The sequence below is a fragment of the Fukomys damarensis genome, unplaced genomic scaffold, assembly GCF_012274545.1.
Source record: "Fukomys damarensis isolate Sample0158 unplaced genomic scaffold, DMR_v1.0_HiC HiC_scaffold_14, whole genome shotgun sequence".
Classification (NCBI taxonomy): domain Eukaryota; kingdom Metazoa; phylum Chordata; class Mammalia; order Rodentia; family Bathyergidae; genus Fukomys; species Fukomys damarensis.
The window spans coordinates 27,502,583-27,522,246 of record NW_022900926.1 but is presented as its reverse complement, the minus strand read 5'-3'; positions in this window follow the sequence as shown (position 1 = coordinate 27,522,246).

Genomic DNA, 19,664 nt, shown 5'->3' with positions numbered 1-19,664 from the left:
TAGAAAAAAAAAAACATTTTCAAATATATGGAAACCATTTTATAAACACTCATGGAAATAGATAAAAACCAAGTTATAAATGCATTGAGACTTAGAGGGACTCTCCTTATTCTAAATGGCATTTGTCAGACTTTTATTAGAAGCATCATGTTCTGTCAAGATGCTTAATCAGAGGTAAGAAATGAGAATGCTGAAGAGGCTAAGTAAAGGGAAAAAGGGTACTTGAAAGTCTTAGATAGGAACCCAATTCAATCCAGTGGCCAAGATCTAGCTCATACAGGTTTTTTTAAGGGGCTAACATGACATTTTGTTTACACTTTAGATCAAGACTATGGGAAGAGTCTCCCGAAGAGTGCTCTTCACTGAAGTAGGTGTAAGGAAAAAGGAGCCGAATTTAGAATTCAGACACAGCATCCAAGACACCACGTACTTGGGATTCAGGGTGCCTGTGGGAGCTGAGCCACTCTCCCCGCCTGTTATGGGTTATGTCTAGATGTCCCCTAAAAGCCTCCAGTGGTCATAGTTTGGGGAGGTGGGTGGATCTAGAGAGTATGGTGCTGGCTTCGATTCAGAGTGCAATGCTATGGCCAAGGGCACTAGGTTTAAGGGTGTGAGTTCTACCCATCCTAAGTAGTCTGAATCAGATAAAAGGTTCAGAGAGTCACTGTTAAATTCTCTTGTTGCTTTTTCTGTCTTCAGCCTCCATGAGCTATTTCCCCTTTGCCATGTGCCACCCTGCCTTGGAGTCAGCTGATTATGGACTGAAACTTTTACAAACTGTGAGCTAAATCAACTTTTCCTCATTTAACTTTGGGTTTCCAGTAATTTGTTTCAGCAACAAGAAAAGTAATTAAAACACCACCTCGCAGAGGCCACCAGCCTTTCATCCATTCTCCTTTGCACACCTCCTCCATCTTCCTCCCTCAGACCAGCTGCCTTGTTTGCCCTTCAGCCTGCCAGGCCCCAAGACAGCTGCTCTAGGCTCTAAGTCCATGAGCCCCATATACTGGCATCTTTACCATATCTAAGTACAGCAGAACAATGAGCCCTTGGAAAGCGTAAGTCCCCTGACAGTGCAGAACCAGGATTCTACCCTGCCTTTTCATCAAGGCCAGGAGAAGTGGCACATGCCAATGGTGCATGGCCATTTAGGGCAGGGAAGTGGGCAGGAAAGTCATAACAGACATACCATATAAATTAACACTTTATCTAATTTCCAACAGGAAAATAGTTAGAAGAAGAGACATTAAGATTCATAAATGAAAAAAAGTTAGTAGAGGAATCATGATCATTTAATATCCATTCAACAAGCATTTATGAACTCTTGCCATATGCCAGGAACTAAGCCAGAAACGCAGCTAGAAATGAATCAAACACTTTTGTGCTTGGTTGCGTTTATTTTTACCAAGTTCATGAAATGTCCTGTCAATTGTCTCTTAGAGTGTATGGTATCAAAACCTAGAATTTACCAGGACACACAAGCAGGGATAGGCAAATCAGGGTGCCTGCAGCATGTCACTTTTACTACCATGGCCATCTGCTCTGCAGACACTATGCTGCTAGGTTGTACAGTAGCCCCTTGCTCCAGGCTTCTCAGAGAACTTTATGGATATATTAGTCCCAATTCACTACTACATTTCTACAAGAAAATAAAATGCTATTTCCTGGTGGAAAAGCTGAAGCACAGTAAGAGCACTTAATTCACTACAAAGAAATAGCGAGGACAGAATCCCGATCTCCTAATGCCAAATCTCATGTGAGAAACAGAAAACCCACAGCCAAAAAAATGGAACTCTCTAGACACAATTCCAGAATCACTTGCTTCTAATTAGCACTGATTGTGGTGATGAGTTACTTATTAAGGTCAGAGACAGGAGAACAGAACCAGGAGAAGGCAGAAGAAAAATGCCCTCTTCTCAAAGAGATCTGAAGGTTGTTCATACTTCTGGGAAAGACCCAGCAATGACAATCTCTGTTCCTTTTGTCTCTTCCCAATGGACAGGCAGTCTTACTTCAGAGGCACTGCCACACATTGTTAGCCAGAGCCCAGCTCTGTGGGCGTGGGCTCATTGGTCATACAAACCCTCCAAGGCATTTGTTTGTGTGCTACATCTCCTGACTGAGTGACTGGTGATAAAGGAGCTCAGTGGGGAAAGAGCTGCGGGCTCCACACAAACCCACTGGGAAGGGTCAGGGAATGGGTCTGCTGTAGTGTGAAACCTGATCTGCCCCAGCTGCCCTGGAGCCCTTCCAGGCAGCTCCTTAGCAGAAGCAGCCCTTCTGCTGCTTTCTAGCATGGTTCTCCCATCAGTGCACTCTGGTCACCCACAGAACCAGCCTGTAGACTGTGAGTCACCCATAGAACGACCCTGAGTAGAAAGAGCCCTGAGAAAGAATCTCCTCCAAGGTAGCCTTTTTCACCACAACTTGGTTTCTACTATTCTATTCCAAGAATTTGTCATCGTGATGCATCTTTTCACGAAGGAAAGAAAGAAAGAAAGAATCAAACTTGATACAGAATTATATCAAATTAAGTCCACTGAGCTTTCAAGTGTATTTTTTTCTCTAGGAAGAGTTAAAGTATGTCTCACCAACCTCCTCTCTACCCAAAAAGATCAACAAAGTGCCATGAGACTTGTGCCCATTGTGTACACTGTACACTTGTGAACATCAAGTGATTTATTTTATGGAAGTCTGTTTCCCCATCTGCACTTTGTCTACCCATCTCCTAGTTAGGAGAATTTAATGAGACAATGTAACCATTTGACACCTACCACCTTAAATAACTGTTTCAAGCAAGGAATCTTCAAAATGTCAAAAAGCTTGGGTGAAAATAGGGATAAGAAATGGGATCTTTTCACACTTTCAAAGAACCCCCCTAGGGGACATCTATTAAGTACAAAGTGAAAAATATTAACTTTACAAAGAATAAAATGGCAGACACCACCCTAGTCAATGGATGAAAGTTAATCCTGATTCTCCCCTCAAATTTGGTTTCCTTTTCTATGGTTTAAATTACATGCAGTCAGCTACAGTCTGAAAACAGTAAGTGGAAAAATTCCACAAATAAACAATTCATAAATTCTAAATAATTTCATTATATTATATTGTTATAGTCATTCTATTTTATTTTGAGCTGCTGTTAATCTCTTACTGTGCCTAATTTATAAGATAAACTTTATCATAAGAATGTATGTACAGATAAAAACACAAAGCTTGTGTATGGTTCAATATTATCTATGGTTTCAGGTATCCACTAGGGTCTTAGATAAGACAGGACTACTATAATATCCATAGTAATGGAAAGATCTGTCTCGTGTTTTTCCTGATTAACAGTATTGAAAAGGACACAGCAGCAGAACATTCTTGCCAAATTTAATCACATAGAAACAGAAGACAAGTTCATATTAAGAGAAATTCTACAGAATTGCTCCATATTCCTAAAAAAAATGCCGGAGGTAGAAGATAAAAGAAGCATCAGAAAGATGTGTCCACATGAAAACGACTCAATCAACCATTTCTGACTTTGAAGACAGAGGAAGGGGCCACAAGTCAAGGAAAGCAGGTAGCATCCAAAAGCTGAAGAGAGCAAGGAAACAGCTTCTCCCTCTGAGCCTGCAGAAGGAAACACAGTCCTGCCCTTGCATTGATTTTAGCCCAGTGAGACCTTGTTAGATTTTTGACAACTGTAAGATAATAAATCTGTGTTGATAAAGCAATGATTTCATGGTAAATTGCTACAACAGCAATAGAAAATGTATATAGCCAGGAAAGACAATGGAAGAATGAGGAGTTGTTACAGATTATAGGCAAGAGAGAGTAAGTGTGGTGCAGTGGTCAGGCACAGAAGCTGGAGTCAGGTTGGGTTTGAATCATGGCTTTGTTTTGAACAAGGCACATAACCATCCTAGCCTTCAGCCTTTCCATCTATGAATAGAGGGTTATATATAGCCATACCTTGTGAGGATGAAACGTTCTAATGTATATAAAGCAAAGGACAGGGCAGCACATGTAGTAAATTCTTTCTATAGGAGGCTAAGAGAGCACTGTTTAAGAAATCACTGCAGATTCCTCCAGCCTGCTGTTAGGGTCTCATCTAATGTTAGATGATCACCATCACTTAGGATTTATTTATTGCCTAAATTTTGTAAGTCTTGTCCAACATTCAGAATTTAGTATATAAATATGTCTATCAGATCTTTTACTAAGAGCAGATCCCTATGACAAGAGAAACAACACAAAGGGATCAATTCTAAGGAGTATCTCTGGTTTCAAGGAGGAGAATAACACTGAAAAGTTAGATGCCAAGATGAAAGATAAACTGATTGCTACAAATCAGTTCCATTCTATTGAAGGCACAGAATGAAAAGAAGATGCAAACAAAGGAACTAGCATCAAACTGACATCAGACTTCTCAACAACAGTGAATTCAGGAAGACAATGGAATAGCACTTTTAAAGGATAAAAATAAAGGAACTTTGAACCTAGAATGTTATATTTATCTGAAAAGCTTTCAAATATAAAGGTATTTTTAGTCACTTTCTTTATCACTGAGACACAATACCTGATACCCACATTTTAAAAGAGAGGCTATTTTGACTCACAGGTTCCAGTCCATGGTTAGCAGGTTCAAATGTAGAAACTACATAGGAGAAGGGCCTATTGCAGAGGAAAACTATTCATGTCATGGTGGTCAGAAAACACAGTATAAAGGCGGAGCCAGGGAGGGAGATAAACTCTTTCAGGTCACACCACCACTGAGCCACCTCTAAGCAGGCCCTATCTCCCAACAGCGCACTCAACTATAATGCCCCTATGCTCCAAGCACCATCCAAAAGCCCCACCTCTGAATGTGTGAGAGTTTTGGGTTCATTCTCAACCTAAACCATAAAAAGGTATAATAAAAATGTTCTTAGACACTTCATTGGGTACCTTTCTGTGGCTGGGACAAAAACCAGACAAATACAAATTAACCTAGAAGACGTTTATTCCGGCTCATAGTTTCAGAGGTTTCAGTCCAAGGTTGGCTGGCTCCATAGCAAAATAGAATGGGAAAGCTGCTCACCTGATGGAAGTGAAGAAGCAGAGTGTAAGAAAAACAGATCCAGCCCCAACTGAGCACCACCAGATCCAGTAAGGAGGCAAGGACCCTGGAGGAGGTCTCTCCAGCCGCCTGCTTGGACCCACCCAGTGGGTGTGTGACCTCCCCTAATGTGCACCGCCAGATCCAGTAAGGAAGGTAGCCGAGAGGGTGCCCTTGAAAGGCCCCCATGACCTGCCCCCCGCCATTCTCAAACCTCCTGATTGGGCCAGTCCTTGGACCCACTCTGCAGAGGCATAGGTGGGCATGAAGGGTATTTTTCAGAGCTCCCAACTTTGAACATCTTTAAAGAAAGGGCAGGGGAAACCTATAATAGAACTATGTGGAGTTCAACCATATGGGTTGGGAAACTCAATTTAGGCCTTGTGGACTGAGGTCAGTCTGAGTTGCAGGGACCTGCCATTGGCTAGCTGAGATCAGGGGATTTGGCTCTGCACATGGCTGTGCACGTGGTATAATATGATAACAGAGACGTAGTCTGAAAGAGGCCCTTCAAATTATTTTTTTCTTTTCCTCATTCCACCCTAAAATTGCTTTCTTTTTTCTGTCCTCGCTCTCCAACTCAGTCTCTTGCTCCACCATATTATCCCTCATCTCCCTTTTTATTCCTGCTCCTGCCCTAACTCAGACTTCTTCTTTTATTATTTTTTCTTTTTTTCTTTATGTTCTTTTCCCCTGTCATTTTACCTCACTCATGGCTCCACAGCTTCAAGGGAAGGTGAGCCCCTGTTACTGATAAGGGGATTTCTTTTTGTCCTTATTCCTGCACTCTGTCTATCCCCTTTGAACTTAATAGTTTCATAAAGATAGTACGGTCATTCTACATCCTCTGGCTTCACTTCAGACCTTCTCCAATTCCTTCACTCATCCACTCCTCTTGTCCTAACTCAGTCTAACCCCCCATCCTAAATGGTAAAGATGCTATATTGAAAAGTGTATTCACTGCAAACATATTTTGGGCTACTTTTTTATATTAATTTAATTCACATGGTTAAAGGTGATAGATTAATGACTACCAGAAGTGGTCAATTTGCAAGCTGTGCTTGATCCTATTGGGCTGCTGAATGTATCAATTGGGATAAAGGATTGTGATTGATTTAATAAGTTGTTTTCTCCAATATTATGAAAATGAGGATTTCTATGAGTCATTAGAGAGTCAAAAGCTAAAATGCAACTATATCAAGAAGATTTAAGTAATAACCCAGAAATTAAACCAAGGACAACCCAACAACAAAAATAAAAATGAGAAAACACTTATGCAGACACAAAAACACACTTCCAGTTCACCAATGGCAAACAGTAGGGCAAATGAGGATGAAATATCTGATAGTGAACCAGCAGGACACCCTGGACCCATAGCACAGGAGGTAACAAAACAGATCAATCAGGCTCTAAAAAAATTCAAATCAAAAATAATTTCCCAGTTAACCATAGAGATAGTGAGCAAAATGAAAGTCATGATTCGAGACTCTAGAACAGAAACTGACAAAAAAATAGATGAGCTCAAGACTGTGATAGAAGCCATAAAGACTCAGCATAAGAAAGAAATGGAAACAATGAATGGCCAACAGAGAAAAGAAATGGAATCCATAAAACAGATTCAAACAGATATCCAGGAGATTAAAAACGCTACTGAAAGTATATGCAACAGAATAAAAGATTGTGAAAATAGAATTTCAGATATAGAAGACAGGATCACAGTCAGTGACCGTGAAAAAAGAGGTCTCTCAAAAACAGTAAGGGATCATGAGAAATCAATCCAACAACTTCTAGATGATGCAAAGAAAAATAACATAAAACTGATAGGAATCCATGAAATAGCAGGAGAAAACACAAATGACTTAAAAAAGCTCTTCACAGAATTAATGACAGAAAACTTCCCAAACAGAAGGGAAGAATTAGACATACAGATAAGTGAGGCATACAGAACTACAACTAGCCATGATAAAAAAAAAAAAAATCTACACCTAGACATATAATAATCAAGATCCCAGAAATCCAACAGAAGAACAAAATATTACAAGCAGTAAGAGAAAAGAAACAAATTACATGCAAAGGAAAGCCCATCAGAATCATAGCAGACTTTTCAAGACAAACCCTTAGGTCAAGGAGAGCCTGGAGTGAGGTATTTCAAGTCCTAAAAGAAAACAAACTCCAACCTAGACTGATGTATCCTGCAAAACTCCCTTTCAAAATAGACGGGGAAATAAGATACTTCCATGTCAAAGAACACCTGAGAAACTTCATGAACACCAAACCAACACTACAAGGAATTCTAAAACAATATCCTAGAAAAGGAAATGAAGGTCACAATACCATGAGGCCCAAAAGACCAAATCAAATAGGCAAGGCGAGAAACTAAAAGGAGAGGAGAGAAAAAGGAAAGAGTCAACAAAAGGACAATAACATGACAATAAGTCAGAAAATATCAGTTATAACCATCAATGTTAATGGCCTCCATTCACAATCAAGAGAAATAGACTGGCAGAATGGATTAAGAAGCAAAATCCAACAATATGTTGTATACAAGAAACACACCTAGTGCAAAAGGAAGCCCATAGACTGAAAGTGAAAGGATGGAAAACAATTCTCCATGCGTCAGAAGCCCAGAAAAAAGCAGGGGTAGCAATCTTATTTGCAGACAAAGTAAATTTCAAAACAAAACTCATTAAGAGAGACAAAGAAGGCCACTACATCCTTGTAAAGGGAACAATTCAAGAGGAAGAGATGACAATCTTAAACATATATGCACCAAATATAAATGCCCCCAACTATATAAAACAAATATTAAGTAATATGAAAAACCAAATAAGCATTAATACAATTTTAGTGGGGGATTTAAATACCCCACTATCACAAATTGACAGATCATCTAGGCAGAAAATCAACAAGGAAATAATAGAACTGAACCAAGCTTTGAAACACTTGGACTTATTAGATGTCTACAGAGTATTCCACCCCACAAAATCAGAATACATATTCTTTTCAGCTGCACACGGATCATTTTCCAAGATAGACCACATACTGGCTCACAGAACAGGTCTGAATAAATGCATTGAAGAATTGAAGTCATCCCCTGTATATTATCAGATCATAGTGCAATGAAGCTGGAGATCAATAGCACAAGAAACTGTAAGAACTTCACAAGCACATGGAAACTGAACAACACCCTCCTAAACAATTAATGGATTACAGAGGAAATTTAAGAAGAAATTAGGCAGTTTTTACAATTAAATGAAAATGCCAATACAAAATACAGGAATGTATGGGACACAATGAAAGCAGTTCTATGGGGAAAATTCATAACATTGAATGCCCAAACTAGGAAAATAGAGCGGGCTCAAATAAATAATTTAATGATGAAACTTAGACTCCTACAAAAGCAAGAGCAAGAAAAACCCAAAGCTTGAACAGGAGAGGAAATTATAAAGATCCAAGTGGAAATCAATGCAATGGAAACTAAGAAAACAATACAAAAACTAAATGAAATGAAGAGCTGGTTTTTTGAAATAATAAATAAAATTGACAAACCCTTAGCTAATCTTATCAAAAAAAGGAAAGAAAAGGCTCAGATCCATGCAATCGGAATGAAAAAGGAGAAGTCACAACAGATCCAAAAGAAATCCAGAGGATCATTAATACCTGCTTTGAGAACCTATACTCCAATAAAATGGAAAACACAGAAGAAATGCACAGATTTTTAGATACTTATGAATTACCAAAGTTGAACAAAGAAGATAAAAATTTTTAAATACCCCAATTACAGTCAGTGAAATTGAAAATGTAATTAAAAATTTACCAACAAAGAAAAGCCCAGGCCCTGATGGATTCACTGCTGAATTTTACAAGACATTTAGAGAAGAACTACTGCCATTACTCTTCAAACTTTTCAATGAAATTGAAAGGGAAGCTATACTTCCAAATTCATTCCTGGAAGCAAGTATTACTTTGATTCCCAAACCAGGGAAAGACCCAACTAAAAAAGAGAACTACAGGCCAATCTCCTTAATGAATATAGATGCAAAAATCCTTAATAAGATACTAGCAAACAGAATACAGAGGATTATCAAGAAGATCATACATCCTGACCAAGCCGTATTTATTCCTGGGATGCAAGGGTGGTTCAACATACGAAAGCCAATAAATGTAATATATTATATTAACAAAGTCAAGCACAAAAACCATATAATCCTCTCAATAGATGCAGAAAAAGCATTTCATAAAATTCAACACACATTTATGATAAAACCCTGCAAAAAATTGGAATAGATCATCTATACCTCAATTTAATAAGGGATATCTATGAAAAACCAACAGCCAACATCATATTAAATGGTCAAAAACTGAAAACCTTCTCGTTAAAATCAGGAACAAGACAAGGATGCCCACTATAACCACTCCTCTTTAATATAGTTCTGGAAACATTAGCCACAGCAATCAGACAAGAGAAAGAAATTAAAGCAATAAAGATAGGAAAGGAATAAGTTAAACTGTCATTATTTGCTGATGATATGATATTCTACACTGAAGACCCAAAAACTCCACCAAAAGACTTCTAGGCTTAATTGACAGATTCAGCAGAGTAGCTGGATACAAGGTCAACACCCAAAAATCAATAGCCTTCTTATACACAAATAACAGACTCACTGAGAGAGAAATAAGGGAAAAAATTCCTTTTACAATAGCATCCAAAAAAAATGAAGTATCTAGGAATCAATCTAACAAAAGAAGCAAAAGATCTCTACACTGAAAACTATAGCACTCTGAAAAGAGAAATTGAAGAGAATATTAAAAAATGGAAAGATATCCCCTGCTCCTGGGTAGGAAGAATCAACATAGTGAAAATGGCCACACTTCCAAAACTGCTGTACAGATTCAATGGAATGCCAATTGAAATTCCAACACTATATTTCACAGAACTAGAAAAAAGAATCCAAAAATTCATTTGGAACCATAAGAGACCTAGAATACCAAAAGCCATCCTATGCAACAGACACATGGCAGCGGGTATAACAATTCCCAATTTGAAACTATACTACAAAGCCACTGTGATAAAAACAGCATGGTACTGGCAAAGAAACAGGCCTGAGGATCAGTGGAACAGACTGGAAGACACAAAAAGAAATCCAGATGTACTCAGCTACCTCATCTTTGACAAAGGAGCTGCCAGTCCCCACTGGAGGAAAGATAGCCTCTTTAATAAATGGTGTTGGAAAAACTGGATTTCAACCTGCCACAGATTAAAACTGGACCCTTATCTTTCACCATGCACTAAATTAAAATCCAAGTGGATTAAAGATCTAAATATTAAAACAGAAACATTAAGCTTTCTGGAAGGGAAGTTAGGCAGAACTCTGGAAGACACTGGCATAGGAAAAGACTTTATGAACAAATCCTCAGTAACACAAGAACTAGCAGATAGAATCAACAACTGGGATCACATCTTATTAAAAAGCTTCTGTACTTCAAAAGAAACCATCAGCAGAACTAAGAGACAACCTGAAATGTGGGAAAAAAATTTTACCAGCTGCTCCTCAGACAATGGACTATTATCTAGAATATATAAAGAACTCAAAGCAATCAGTTCCCCCAAATATAAAGATCCGATTCAAAAATGGGCATCAGAAATGAACAGACATTTCTCAGACAAAGAAGTAAAAGCAGCAAGTACATATATGAAAAAATGTTCCACATCACTGGTCATTCGAGAGATGCAGATAAAAACAACACTGAGATTTCACCTCACCCCACAAAGAATGGCTGCTATCAAGAAATCACACAATAACAAATGTTGGTGGGGTTGTGGGGAGAAAGGAACCCTTCTCCATTGTTGGTGGGATTGCAGACTGGTGGAACCACTATGGAAATCAATATGGAGATACCTCAAAGAGCTTGGACTGGAGGTTCCATTTGACCCAGCCATCCCTCTGCTGGGTATCTTTCCAAAAGAACTAAAAGAATCATATCACAGTGATGCATGTGCACCCATGTTTATAGTGCTACAGTCTGTAATAGCTAAAACTTGGAAACAGCCTATTTGCCCATCCGTTGGAAACTAGCTAAAGAAGATGTGGTTTTTCTATAAAATGGAATATTACTCAGCCATAAAGAAAGAGAAAATAGATTCATTCATAGGAAAATGGATACATATTGAAGATATACTCCTAAGTGAAATAAATAAGTTACACATGTGTAAATACCAAACAGTTTCTCTGATGTGAATAAACTGCAATAATACATAAGATCCTAATAAGATTACTGACATGGTGAAATGGGAAGAAAGGAGCTAAAGGTGTAGGGAAGGTGGGATGGATAGGGGAAGGGTAATAGGGAAAAGAAAAATGTGTGAAATAAAGAAAAGATGGAAATAAAGTGCTTGTAGATGGGAAGGGGAGGAGGGGGTGAAGGGAAGGTGGGGACTAGGGGAAAAAATGAGAACCAAGACCTGTCATGTAGAGGTACAAGATCCCAACAATGAATGTAACTGTCTGTATCCCTAAAATGTACCAATAAACTCAATTAAAGCTGAAAAAAATTTAAAATAAAAAAAAGAGAGAAACAGATCCAGAGAAAATATGTACTCTTCAATGGCATGTCCCCCGGGACATACTTCCTCTGATCAGACCCCACTTCTTAAAAATACATTTTGCTATGACCTCAACAATGGATTCCATTGAGGAAATTAGTGTCCCAAATCTAATCACTTTCAAAAGCTGATCCTCTGAACACATAAGCCTTTTGGAGAGCATTTTTAATACAAATCATAACTGACACCTCATAGCTTGCTACAAAAAGACCCACACAAAAATATTTTTGAAGAACACAAACATGAAAAATAAGACTAAGAGTATGGAGAGGAAAGAATCATATATATTTCTTTATTATCTTAAATTTTTAAGAAAGTGAAATACAAAGCTAAATTTAAAAGTATATCCACAACAAAGATAAAATTCTAGAGAATATTTTAATTGGCAGTCTTTTAGAAAAAAATATGAAAGTTCATTGGTTTTAGAATCAGACCAATAGGGGCTGGGGATTTAGCTCAGTGGCATCACCACCTGCCTCAAAAGTTCAAGGTCCCCAGTTCGATCCCTGGTACCAGGAAAAAAAAAACAAAAAGAATCAGACCAATAGGGATAAAAAGTTATATAATCTTACAGTGAAAGCAAATACCAGGGGAACAAAAATAGAATACAAAGTCATTAAGATAATAGTAGAAGTTACAATCTATCCAATGAAAAAATAATAGAAAATATTGGGAAATGTGTTAGTTACTTTGCTGAGACAAAATACCCAACACTCAAAGTTAAAAGGGAAGGGTGGGCCAGGGATTTAGCTCAGTGACACCACGCTTGCCTAGAAAGCACAAGGTCCTGAGTTCGATCTCTGGAACCACAAAAAAAGGTGGGGAGGGGCTTTATTTGGCTTACAGTTTGTAGAAGTTTCAGTCCATAATTGTCTGGCTTGGAGGCTGGGATGGAAAACAAGCATGGCAGAATACAAACGACATGGCATACACACAAGGCAGCAAAGGTAAAAAGAGATACTTAACAGCATCTCCTGCCCCATTTATCTTATTCAGACTACGCACGTAGGGCAGGTAGTACTCACACCCTTAATCTTAGTGCCCTTGAGCCTAGCATTGTATCCTGAATCAATCCCACTTCATGCACTCTAGATCAAGCCTATCACCACATAAGGCTTTGGGGAAATATCTAGACCCAAACCATAACAGAAGATATAACAGAAATAAATATTATTATAATAATTACATGAAATCTAAAGAATTTAAGCTAATGAATGAAGCAATCTTGACAAATATCAAAAATCCAAGGTCCAACAATATGTCGTCTAAAATGACATACCCAAAACCAAAAGTTACAAAAGGCTGAAATAAATGATCTTTCTTGATATACAGATAGATAGATAGAGAAATACATATACATATTGATATATAGAGAGAGAGAAAAAGGGAGAGACCACCAAAAATATGCATGCATACTTTGGCAGTTTGCCATACTGATAAATATCTGGAAACTAATGGCCACCACTTTAAGCACCTCTTGTAATTGCAAAGGCCAAAAGGTAACATGTATTAATCTTAGGATTTCTTAATAAATTTAGTATTAAAATATTTATACAAGTTCTTCTTGTCCTGACAAACAAAAATTTTTGGCAAACTTTGTATTTAAGACAAACACACAGGAGAGAGAAGACTGGAAAATTATTAGAAAGCAGAGAAATGAGCAAGAACTGCCATAGCAGACCAGAAAAAAATGTTTTTAGAAGCTGAGAACCAATGAAACACTCTGCTGACACCTTCACAGTCCCAGTAAGTTTGTAGGCAGACCTCTAATCCATGGACGAAAGACCAGCACCATTCTCTAGGGAAGTGAGACAAGCCCAAGAGGCTCTGATACCATAGTTGCCTATTAAAAACAACCCATCTAGGTTATCCTAAAGTGAAACCCAAAGCAACTCTTACCTGAAATATCACTTTTAATCACAAGTACACAGGCTAGGATGATAAGACATCCAAAGAAACTCTCTAATACAGAAGACATAGACCAAAATAAGCAGGGGACAGCAGCTTGAGGCAGAAAAAATAGAGGGAGAAGAAACTTAAAAATATAACTATGATTCAAATGCCCAAAGAAGTAAAAACAGTTACTGCATCCAAAGCCCAAGAATACATTTCTACTTTTTTAAGGAAAGGGGCATTCAGATGAGTAAAACATTTCTCGGAAATTAAAATTACGATAGTTGACAATAACTTCAAAAAATAAAATCCATAAGAACTTTATTTTATTCATTATAGAATATTTAGATGAAAGATATATGCACACAGCAATCTATGAAATATTGCTAAAAGGAAATTTTTTAAATATAAAGAAGTAAAGATATCCTATGTTCATGGACTGGAAGATGTAACATTGTTAAGATGACACTACTACGCAAAGCAATGTGCAGGTCCAGTATAATTTGAGAGTCCAAATCCTATTTGTTTTTTCTGAAACACAAAATCCTGCCCTAAAATTCATGTAAAATTATAAAGAACAAAGGTTGGGGAATGTATACTTCCTGGGAACTTACTAGAATGCTAAAGCTAAAGTACTGTAACATTAACATTTGAACAATGAAGTAGAAGAAAAGTCCAAAAATAAACATATATGGTCAGTTGATTTTTGACAAGGGTGTCAAGACTATTCACCGGAGAAAGGAAATTTTTTTTCAATATGTGGCACTTGGAAAACTGTATATTCACATGCACAAGAAAGGTCTACAGTTAGACCTTTATCTGACATAATATGTAAAATTGATTCAAACAGATCAGAGGCCTAAGTTTAAAAGTTTTTTTAAAAACTGTAAAACTCTTAGAAGAAAAGATAGGAGAAGTCTTAATGATATTAGATCTGGCATTGATTTATGATATGACACCAAATGCACAAGGGAAAAAAGAAAACAGTTAAATTGGACTTCATCAAAATTAAAATTATGCATCAAAAGACACTATCAACAGAGAGAAATGGCAACTCACAGAAAGGGAAAAAATACTGGTAAATCATATATCAGATAAGGATTAACATTCAGACTATATTTTTAAAGTGGCTATAACTCAGAACCGAGAAACAATTCAAAAATGGACAGGGGCCGGGGATTTAGCTCAGCGGTTCGGTGGCCTGCCTTCCAAGCGCAAGGACCCGAGTTCAATCCCCAGTACCAAAAAAAAAAAAATGGACAAAGACTTGAATAGACATTTCTCCAAAGAAGACCAATGACCAACAAACACATTAAAAGATGCTCAACATCATTAATAATTAGGGAAATGTAAATTAAAATAATGAAATAACAGTTTTCGTTCATAGGATAGCTATTACCAAAAAATGGAAAATAACACTTGTCGAAGATGCAGAAAAATTAGAACACACATGGTTTGCTAAAAGGAATTTAAAATAATGCTGCTACTGTGGGAAATATTTTGGTGCTCCCTCAATCACAGAAGTACCATATACGATTCCACTCTTAGGTACATACTCAGAAGAATTGAAATATAGACTCATTTACTTTGCCAATGTTTATAGCAGTATTGCTCACAATAGCTAAAAAGTAGAAACAACCCAAATATCCATCAACAGATGAGTGAATAAACAAAATGTGATGTGTATATACAATGGAATATTATTCAGTCATTAAAAATAAAATTGCAATACATGCTATAATGTAGACAGTTTTAAAATATTTTTATGTGAAATAAGCCAGACATGTTGTATTATTCCCTTTATAAGAAGTACCCAGAATAGGCAAACTCATACAGATAAAAAGCAGAATAAAGGTAATCAGATCTGCAAGGAGTTACTGTTTAATGGGTACAGAATTTCCATTTGGTATAATGATAAATCTGAAAACACTGATGATAGCAGCACAATACTGTAGTAGTGTATTAGACATCACTGAGTTGTATACACAAAAATGATAGAAGTGGTAAATTTTATGTATATTTTATCACCATAAAAATAAATCAATAGGTAAAATTATGACCACTTAGTACAGGACTGACAGATAAAATCAAGGAAATATCCAAGAAGAAAGAAAGCAAAACAGCAAACAGGCAGAAAATAAGCAAGGACAAAATAAAAATTAGAATGTTAGTCTATGTATGTACTAGTGAAGTTTTTCCATAAAAATAAAAACAAAAACAATAGCCAGTATGAGAGAGACAGAGAGAGAGAGAGAAATTTATTAAGGGAATTGGCTTTGGAAAGAAGGCTAGAAATCCCAAAATATACTGTCTGCAAGCTGAAGACCCAAGAAAGCTTGACCCTGGGGGAAACTTGGTCTGTACCCAGAACCTGAAAATGCAGGGGGCCACTGATCTAACTCTTCAAGTCAGAAGGCCCAAGAAGCAGGAGCTTCAATGTCCCAGAGCAAAACAAGGCTATCCAGCTCAAGATGAGAGAGAATTCAACCTCTCTCCACCTCTGGATTGGATTCCACCAATGATTCCTATCCACATTGATATAGGTGGGTCTTATGTATATAGTGGGTCTTATTTATTCTGTTTATTGATCCAAATACCAAATTCTTCTGCAAACACTCTCACAAACACACCAGGAAATTGTTTTTAACAGATATCTGGGCATTTATTGACCCAATCAATGTAATACATAAAATTAACCATTTCAATATCCAAATAATAGGAATCCCAGAAAAAGAGAATGGAAGAAAACAGCATGGGAGTGGAATTTCTACAAAATTCCCCCAATTTATGTCCCAAATTGAAGGACATAAAGGTCCATAATGCAAGAATCCACCAAACATCTGGCACACTGTCTACAAATGGAGCCCACCAAATCCACTGTGAAATTTCAGACCCCTTGAGGCAAGAAAACCAAGGAGCTGAAAGACTCAAGAATTGAATCAGTGGAATCACCAAGAATGATGAGACGGGTAATGTTGGAGATAAGAGGGGACTGTAGGATCCCGTGTTTTGACCCAGTACCTAGGAAATGCCTGGCACAGTCAGCAAATAGCTCTCTGCTGAAGGGATGGGAAGTCAGGTGTGTGCTCCACCAGCTGCCTCAAAGTCTCCAAGAGTCGAAGGAGAGATCACAAACCTGAGGAGAGATCATCTTAGTAAATCTTTCACATGACATTTGAAATGGATTTTGTATGATAAGTAGAATTTTAAAAAGCCCAGACCTAGAAACAATATGAATAGAGGTTTCATGAGCAAAAAACAGGCAAGTCTGGGAGCCTACCTGGTCCAGGATGGCGGCAGTGGAGAGAGAAGCCTACTAGGAGCCAGAGCAAAGGAGGGGCCAGGAAGTGGTGGAGAAAAGAAGTCCAGCCTTGGTCTCCAGGTGTTCATCAGTGCCCAGGGCTGGCCTTGGAGCAGGACAGCAAGATTCATAAAGCCAGGCAGCAGAGAAGATCTTATCCAGTTCTGTGAGATTCCACTATCCTGCCTTTATTATGCTGTGTGTGAGTGTGTGTGCAATAACTGTGAAGTCAGGGCCACTTGATGCAGACTGCTGAGTCAAGCACAATGACATTATGCAAGATTCCCACCCTGAAGATACTCAGATGCTAGTGGAAAATAGAGAAATCCTTCTCAGTAATTGAAGAAAATAAACCAGAGCTGAGAAGTGGAGAGCAAACATGGAAGTGATCAGTCTCACATTCTGCTATGAGAAACGCACAGCATCCTTGGCACCATAGATGACAGGGACGTGGTGATTCCCAGGAGCAGAAAACAAAGTGGCCACCATGGAGAAAAACCACGTGTAAATCCCTTCCAGTGATGTGTCTTTGTTGTGGTGTATCATTGCTGGTGTCTGTTTTAAGATATTCTATAAACTGAGGGTGGACAGATCTCCCCTCACCCTCCAGGCAAGAGACTAATGAATTTACTCCTTGACACTGCTCAGCACACAAGTCTAGGTGTATCTGAAAATCTGGGCAGATTATAAAAATCCTCAGTGTGACTGAGGCAGTGTGTTGCACTAAAGAATAATAGCCTTTTTATGACAGCAGTTATCATCTATTAGTTCAATAATTCTTATCCCATCACAGTTTAAAAATGAAAAGATTTTATATAACTAATGAGCTACTCTGCTCCATTGGGCCACACTCTGCAGTTTTAAGTGTCTGTATTCACAAGCACAGGGTAAACTGCACCTCACCAGTGGCATTGTTCTCGACTTTGTGGTAATTAATGAGAATTTTTCAAATTGTCTGACTCTCTATTTAAATGATTTATATAACGAACCTTCTGAGTTGCTGTGACAATCTATCACATTGTAATGTAGGAATTTAGGTGTGTTTATTACCAATTTATAGAGACGATGGCAGATGAGAGGTGATAAAACTTCTCTTGTCTCTTGGTTTCCTTAAAATTCTAACATCTGTGATTAGCATAAACAGGACACAACTTCACACATGTGCCATGCACTGTCTAAAGCCAAGGGCGTTTTTTTCTGGGTACTGGCCAGTCCCTTGTGATTTATGACATGATTTCATTACAAACTGCTGTAAGGACAACCACTGTTCACCCACAAGGTAGTGTGCATGTACTCATACATTTTCAGGAATGAGACGATGTGTGTGTGCCAGGAATGATAAAATACTGTTTACTTTTCCCTCCTCCAATGCTCTTGAAACAAAAAGACATTTTAGGAAATTGAGGTTTAAGATCCCAGCTTGAGAAAAGGGGAGTTACCCAAGCTAGTGCTCGTGTGTAATAGCATCTGCAAAGACAAAAAGGAAGGAACCTTTGCTCATCCCCCTGCTCTACCAGTATAACTAAAACTCGGTGCCAATGGAACAGAGTTCTTGGGAAAATATAAGCTCCTCCAGGGTTAAGACCACATTTCGGTTCAGTTTCTCATGCCTTAAGTGTACTGAGTTCAGTAGCTGACAAATAGTTGCTCAATAAATACAGAATTTTAATCAGTGTACCTATTAGATTAGGTTGTACAATCTATATTTGAAAAATAAAATCATTATTCAAGAAAATTTTCTTTTAAATAGAAAAGTCATTTACAATGACAAGACATCTGTAATATGATCTAAGGACTTGAGTACAATGTCATTTTGCATCTTCATATTCTAATAGTCTTCTACATTCTTAAATATTTTAAATATACAAAATGACAATATCTTGTCTGAAACATTTTGAAAGAATATAAAAGAATAACCTTTATAAAACTGAGAATGCTATATAATGATTAATACACATTGTACAGTATTTCCTAATTCAAGCAGCTTTACTTATGAAAATATAGATTTTTCTAGATATATGGAAGCTTTTTTGTTTTGTTTTGTTTTTTGAGACAGAATCGCACTATGTAGTTCAGTTCACTATGTAGCTCTCGAACTCCTGGTGACCCTCCTGCCTCAGCTTCCCAAGTGCTGGGATTACAGGCATGTGCCAGCACATCCGGCCATGGAAGTTATTCTTACCAGTATTTTTACTTTTGTGGATTTGGCAACTTTAGGATTTAAAAATGTTAAATTAGCAATTACTAGTTGGTTATATTACGTATAGACTCACCCAGGTCTGAGACTCTCTACTATGTTTTGAATGTGTCCCCCCAAGTTCATATGTTAAAAATTTAATCTCCAATGCAAGAATGTTGATAGAGTGGGACTTTTCAGAGGTAATTAGGACATGAGAGCTCTGTCTTCCCCAATGGCAGAATGAGTTTAGCCCCTCCCCCTACCTCTCCTCCCCACCCAGTCTCTCTCCCTCCCTCCCTCTCCCTCTCTCTCTCTATCTCTCGGTGCTCTCTTGTCCTGTGATGTCCTCTGCCATATGATGCAGAAAGAAGGTCCTCATTAGATTCGGCTCCTAAATTTTGGACATCTCAGCTCTCAGACTCCAAAATCATGAACAGTTAGTTTTTCTTTATAATTGCCTAGTCTGTGGTATTATGGAATACCAGAATGAAAGAAACAAAGACACCTTCAAAGCAGTTTTTTCACTAAACCATTACATTTCATATATTTCATATATCTCCTCTTTGAATTCAGTTGTTTTCTTTCCTCCAGAATATTTTTTAAT